We start from the raw sequence: 7,846 nt of genomic DNA, 5'->3' as shown, positions 1-7,846 counted from the left end.
ACTTTACAAAAGAGGGTCACCCCAAAACAAAACAACTTGATAAATAGCTGCCGTAATTTGAAATAAAAAACAAACAAAAACAATTGCTATTCCTGAGGTAAAATACGCCCTCCTCATTACCCTATGGACAAAGAAATGTAGAAATGAATAAATGTGCAAATAAAAAAAGAATAAATAAATAAATGTGGAAATACATAAAGGAACAAATATGTAAATAAATGTGTAAATAAACATAAGTGCTAATAAATGAATGCATAAATAAATAACAAATTATATATAAATATGGAAAAAAATGAAATACTTTATATAAGTAAATAAAAATATATATATATTTATACATTTATTTATTTAGATTTGCTTTTTTACATGTCTTTGTACATTAAATTATTAATTTTTTTACAGCTTTGCCATTCCATAGTCATTTTAAGAATGCTTTGAATGTGTGGTGTCATATTGAATATTACTATGTGTTATACTACATTAACCTGTTTAATCCCAATTTTTTTTACATAAATAAAAATATCCAAATGATGTGTCATTAGTAACCCTTTCAAATAATCAATACTTATTTTTTTTTTATTGTTTTGGAAAAGTGTTTGTAAAATTGTTTTATGGTTGGTCACATTTGTGACCAGTGGGATAATGTGTATACTTCATTAACATATTTCTGCAGTCATAACAATTGTTATATATGTCTGCCCAGCAATTGTAATCTCTTTGATCACATTCTAGGGTTACTATTATGCATAAAAAACCTTATACAATATTGATAGGAACACATTAAAAAAATAATAAAAAATACAAACATCAATATATTTCAAAATTATTTATTTTTTTGTCAAATATAACATCAAAATTTTAAATTAGTGCTACCAGTATTACAACATCAGTATTTTCAATTTTTGGTAACATTTGAATTTTTTATTTAGTGCAATATTTTGTCATTGCAACATTTTAGTGTAATTTTAAATAACAATTGCAACTGGATTTATATTGTATACCTAAATTCACTGTTATTCCACCGGTCACAATTGTGACCGTCAACATGTTTACTCATTCTATGACCATACTCAACAAAACTGAATATATGTGAATTCATATATTAATACTAGACACCTTAAAAGATAATGTTTACCAAAAAACTTTGTCATCTCTTTATGTTAACATACTTTTCTAGCCTTTCGTTTTGGAGCTTTGATGCGGTCATCTTCAAGGTGCAAACAGGAATTAAACTGCTCTGGTCATGTGACTTTTTGCACTAATCATGTGAAACTGCACATTTTTTTTTGAGACCCTTTATTTTTTTCCATATTTGCAGGAAGTAACATCAGCCAGTAAGGTTTTTAGGGCTTTAAAAATGAAAACCTTTTTTATGGTCACCCATTCGTTGGAATGGCCCACACACACACACACACACACACACTGCCCTCCAAAAGTATTGGAACAGTAAAGACAAAATTGCTCTGTTGGCTGTGGAGTCAAGACATTTACAAATATGATTAAAAGATGAATATAAGACAAAACTACAGAATGTCACATTTTATTATTGGGTAATTCAACACATAGATGTTTTACCGGCTAAGAAGTTCAGCACTTTTAGAGTTTCATCCCTCTATCTGATGTGAGCATAAGTATTGGAACAGTTGCCTCACAGGTCTTTCTGAGTGTCCTGTTGCATTAATTCTTCAGGCATTAAAAGCAGGGAATGTGTCGTATCAGTTATATCCATTACATACATATATCCATTGTATGTGTTGAAACGGCTAATAATAAAATGTGACATTCTGCAGTTTTGTCTCATATTCATCTTTTAATCATATTTGCAAATGTCTTGACTCCACAGCCAACAGAGCAATTTTGTCTTTACTGTTCCAATACTTATGGAGGGCACTGTATATAAAGTGAAGTGAAGGCCTGTCCTTGTTTCAGAATGTATTGTGGGAAGTTGTTTAATTTCTTGAGGATGCATCGTCTGGCCTGGATGAGTATCAGATTTCACGGCCGGAAATTTTGTCCCATTCTGCACCTTTCAAGGTTCACATGGCTTATGCATGTTAGGCATACTTTCTTTGACAAGACGCAAATAAATTAGTCCTGGGAAAGACGGGCACATCCAGTGTATGGGGAGTTGAACACGCAGCGACACGGGCTTGACTTGAATTGCCACATCAACGAGAGCAAAATGAAGCAACAGGGACGATCATGGAATTATATGAGACGTCCTGGGCCCTGTGGTCTGAGAGTTACTGCATGCTTACTGATTGTTCTGCCATTATGGATTGTTGTACCACTGATTCCAAGAAAAGGCAGTGATCCTGAGGCTGTGATGAATGATACTGCGTCAGTCAAAAATGGTATGAGCTATAATCAGTGTTGGGAAGTAACTAGTTACATGTAACGGAATTACGTAATTTAATTACAAAATAAAAGTAATTGTAATTAGTTACAGTTACTAAGAAAAAATGTGTACTTAAATTACAGTTACTTATGAAAATGTTAAGGATTACAAAGGGGGTTACATCTGATTTTTTTCATAAATTGCAGTGACTGCTCTAAAATATGAGACGCCAATGTTTCAGGAGTTTATAACATGCTTATCCGATAACTCTTATATTTCCTATATGGGTTTATGTATATGCTTTATTTTTTAAGATTAACTGTTTTTTTCTAAGGCATTGTTAGATTCCAGTGTTTCCTGTCATAGTTATGCAAAGATTTGATAAAAAAAACAGTATCATAGCTATTAAACTATTTCTTGTAATGATTTTAAATCTGTATTTAACCTCAGAATGATCTAAAAGTAAGTCTGATTTTGTGGTGGCTGTGTTTCAAAGGGGACATCGGATGCCCATTTTCCACAAATTGGTATGATTATTTAGGGTCGGTAATGATAATTGACCAAAATTAGCCTTTTTAAATGCAGACTAGCTAAGTTATTGAACGCAGAAGTCCGAATGTGCGAATATAAAACCAACTTGACCCCGGTCGTATGATGACCCGTCTTGACTGCAAAGAGTCGCTGAGTATTTGAAACGGTTCTTTTAAACGAACAGTTCGAAATGAATAGAATAGAATAGAACCGCAGTGCCAATAATGTTTTTTTTTTTTATTATTATTCTTTCTAATGCTTGTTTCTCTTTTTACCATTTGCTGCTTGTTTATCTTTAGGTTTTACTCAGCATGAGTTTAGTGTAGTAGAGTAATGAAGGTCGTCTCTTATTTTCCTCTAAATTGCTTTGCTGCTTGATTTTAATCTAAATGAACTGTTCTCCTCAGTTTGGACAGACACGTAATTGTGTAAGCATATACAAAAACTCATAAAAACATTCCAATGAATTTTGCCCCCTAAAGATAAAGCGCCAGCCTGAGGGGTGGAGATGTTTTTGCAGGCTCTTGACATCTCTGTCCCATAGGGATTCTGTTAGCACGAACACATTTTACAGTCAGAGGGTTGCTCGGAAACATAATGAAATGTTTCCCGTCTAAAAATACCCGATTTACCATGTCTTTGATTGAGATATAAAATATTATGGCCCAGGTGCACCTAACGGCCCTAGTGCAGACATTAGTGTTTCCCACAAAACCTCCCGCTGCTGTGCCACTGTGTGGGAGAGTATAATATTTCTGTTTAATGATTCTAAAACTACACTTTGTGTAATTACATATACGCATTGCTGTTTTAGGCCTGATGTTAAAGGGATGGTTCACCCAAAAATTAAAATTCCGTCTTCATTTACTCACCCTCAAGTTATTCCAAATCTGAGCTTCTTTCTTCTGTTGAACACAAAAGAAGATACTTTGAAGAATGTTGGTAATCAAACTGTTGACAGTAGCCATAGGCTGCATATGGAAAAAAAAAGTACTACAGTGGTGCCTGAAAGTTTGTGATCTCTTTAGAATTGTCTATACACTCTAAAAATAAAGGTGCTTAAAAGGTTCTTCACAGCGATGCCATCGAAGAACCATTTCTTTAAAGGATCTTTAAAGAATCACCTTTTTCTTAATCTGAAGAACCTTCTTTTGCCACAAAGAACCTTTTGTGAAACGCAAACGTTCTTCAGATGTTAAAGGTTCTGGTCACACTTTATATTAGGTGGCCTTAACTACTATGTAGGAACAGGTTTGGTGGTATGGGTAGGTTTAAGGGTGGGTTAAGGTGTAAGGGATAGATCAACAGTGTAATTATAAATGTAATTACAGAAATTAATTACAGATTACTATATGGAGACAGATTAACCGGGCAAAATAATATCAAAGCAAGGCCAACTGAATTGAAGATTAATGATACAATTTTACAGAGCCCAATTGATGAGGCACAGGCCTTTAACCACTATTTTATTGATTCAGTGGATAAAGTACAACAACCATATTTACGAGTAAATAATGCTAGTAAGACAGCTTTAGTATTAGGACCAGTAACTAAGTTAGATGTTGAAAAGGTAGTCATCTCTCTTAAGTCCTCAAGGGCTAAAGATCTCTATGGTATAGACACACTTTTATTGAAACAAATTCGTTCCTCAGTTATATCATTAATAGTTCGTTAGATCAAGGGAGATTCCCTACCTCTTGGAAGCCGACAGTTGTGGCCCCTATATTTAAGGGAGGTGATCATTTAACCAGCAATTATAGGCCAATTAGTATCCTCCCCACAATATCAAAAGTTTTTGAAAAACTGGTGACCATTTTAATAATAGTCCTTTTCAATTACATCCGATGCAGTTTGGCTTAAGGATAACTCATGCAATAGAAACGGCTACTTGTTATTTTATTGAAAAAGTATAGTAAAGGTAGGGTGGTAGGGGCTGTATTTCTTGATTTAAAGAAGGCGTTTGATACAGTAAATCATAATATTCTTTTACAAAAATTACTCAATTTTATTTTTTCAACAAAATCTGTACATTTATTTGAATCTTATCTCTCTTCCCGTTCTCAGGTAGTAAAAATTTATTACAAATCTAATTCACTATTCCTTTCAACTGGCGTTCCACAAGGGTCCATATTGGGGCCAATTCTCTTCAGCATGCATATTAATGACTTCCCTATGGTGTGTCAACAATGTAATATCATAATGTGTGCTGACGATACAGTCATTTTCACGCATGGTAAAAATGCAGAAGAGGTTGCAAATAAATTGACATGTTCTGGCAAAAATTATATCCTGGTTCAATCTGTAAAAGGGTCCGATCTTCTGTAATAGAACTGCTGACACAGAGGTTAGTGAAATAATCAGTGCGTTTATTGCAGACGTGGATTGCACACAGCAAAGGTGGCAGTCTTCAACACAGGTGAGTATCACTTCGTGAAGAGGATGTGACAAGTAGACGTTGATTCTGATATCGTCTCTTCGTCTTGGCCGGTCCTGGATGAACGGGAAAGCCAGAGCGATAGGGAGTAGCGGTTGTCCAAGCCAGCCACAGGAATCTGATAGCGGAGAATATGAAGAGGAACAAGGCAGAAGGTAAGTATCAATCGGTAAGGTTATTCTGATAGCAATAATCAGCGTCAATGGCTTCGTAGGTAGTCGGTCCTTGTAGCAGTAACAACAGACTTTGCAGTGCTGTAACGTCAAGATCGGACCTCGAGTGACTGGAGGTGCGTGCTTTTCTATTGTGCAGGATGATGATGGTGACGATGATCAGGTGAGCATGATTAGATGAGGTGCAGGTGGAAGTGATCAGTGAAGGTGGAGACGGGCTATTCTGTGACACAATCAGTGTCATCTGAAATTAAAAGTGTCAAAAACAGCTTGTATGTTCTTTGCTAAAGGGCATAGTGTTGATATAAAACAGGATATTTTCATTTCGGGAGAGAGATTACAGGTTGTCTCAGAATATAAATATTTAGGGGTTCATTTGGACTCATTTTTTGGTTTTAAAACGCATATAAAAAAGGCATGTGAAAAGTAAAAATTTAATTTAGTTAATTTTCGGTTTATTAGAAACTCTTTATCAAAGGAGGCTGCAAAGTTATATTTTCATTCTATGATTCTCTCTCACATTACTTATTGTCTGACAAGTTGATCTAATACACATGCTATATTCCTAAAACCATTGGAATTATTGTACAAACAAGCACTTAAAATTTTAGATAAAAAAAAAACAATTTAGTTTTCACCATTGTCATATTTTAAATACGTATAACCTGCTTAGCTGGGAAAATATCTCTAAATTTAAAAATGTTTGTTTAGTGTATAAGACTATGCATGGTTTGGCTCCTCCTCAGGCTGATTTTATTAAATTTAAATCTATTGTAAACAGAGTAACTAGAGGTGCAGCTAAAGCTGATTGCATAATTCCATATAGAAAAAACACATTTGGACAAGCTGTTTTATCATTCATTTGCATCACATCTGTGCAATTCAATACCCCAATTAATTAGAGAATGTACATCCTTTAAATAATTTAAGCATAATTTTAAGAAATGGCTTCTTAATAATCAACAATGTGAACATTAATGTTGTTAATATATTTTAATGCTGCTTTTCATTTTTTTTTCATATTTCTTTATTTTTTTATTGTCAGTTTGTATAATTTTTGGTTGAATTTTGTTGTTATTGTCTTTTCTATCTTGTTTCTTTTTTCCTCTAGTTTTTTGGCCTTTTTAACATCTGGCAAAGGGACTACCAATGAAAACTAGCCTTTGGGCTAGTTTGGGTACATTTACATTCATGAATGTTGATTAATGTACACTGTCCCTTTTGTGAAATAAATAAATAAAATAAATAAAAACAGATGTAACTAGTATTTTTAAAATTATAAGTACAATATAAAAACACAATAAGTGCATTGTATCAAATGATTAATTTAAATGTAAGTACATAGTAGTTAAGGCCACCTAATATAAAGTGGGACCAAGGTTCTTTATGGAACCATTTAGACAAAAAAGGTTCTTCTATGGCATCGTGAAGCATTTTATTTTATATGACCCAAAACATCATCAGATTTTCACACAAGTCCTTAAAATAGACAAAGAGAATCCAATCAAACAAATGAGACAATTACAATACTGTGTCATTAATCAACTGAGAAGAATGATGAAGTGTTACATTTCTGTGAGTAGCAAAAGTATGAATCTTTGCTTTCAGTATCTGGTGTTACCCCCTGCAGCAATAACTGCAGCTAAACGTTTCTTGTAACCACTGATCAGTCCTGCAATGGCTTGTTGGAATTTTAGCCCATTCCTCATTACAATACTGCTTCAACTCTGTGATGTTGGTGGGTTTCCTCCTGAAATGCTTCCTTCAAGTTCTTCCACAACACATGGATTAAGGACTTTGACTTGGCCATTGCAAAACATTAACTTTGTTCTTCTTTAGCCATTCTTTGGTAGAATGACTTGTGTGCTTGGTGTTATTGACTTCCTGCATGACCCACTTCCTCTTGAGATTCAGTTGTTGGACAGATTTTTTTTTTTAGAATTTGCTATTATAATTCAGAATTTATTGTTCCATAAATGATGGCAAGCTGTCCTGGCCCAGATGAAGCAAAACAGGACCAAACCATGATACTACCATCACCATGTTTCACAGATGAGATAAGGTTCTTATGCTGGAATGCAGTGTTTTTCTTTCTCCAAACATAACGCTTCTCATTTAAACCAAAAAGTTTTATTTTGGTCTCATCCGTCCACAAAACATTTCTCCAATAGCCTGGCTTGTCCACATGATCTTTAGCAAACTGCAGATGGGTAGCGATATTCTTTTTGGAGAGAAGTGGATTTCTTCTTGCAACTATGGCATGCACATGGTTGTTCAGTGTTCTCCCGATGGTGGACTCATGAACATTAACATTAGCCAGTGTGAGAAAGGCTTTTAGTTGTTTAGAAGTTATGGGGTCCTCGTGGACTA

This window comes from Barbus barbus, assembly GCF_936440315.1.
Source record: "Barbus barbus genome assembly, chromosome: 3".
NCBI lineage: Eukaryota > Metazoa > Chordata > Actinopteri > Cypriniformes > Cyprinidae > Barbus > Barbus barbus.
The sequence above is the reverse complement of the archived record's forward strand: the minus strand, read 5'-3'. Positions refer to the sequence as shown.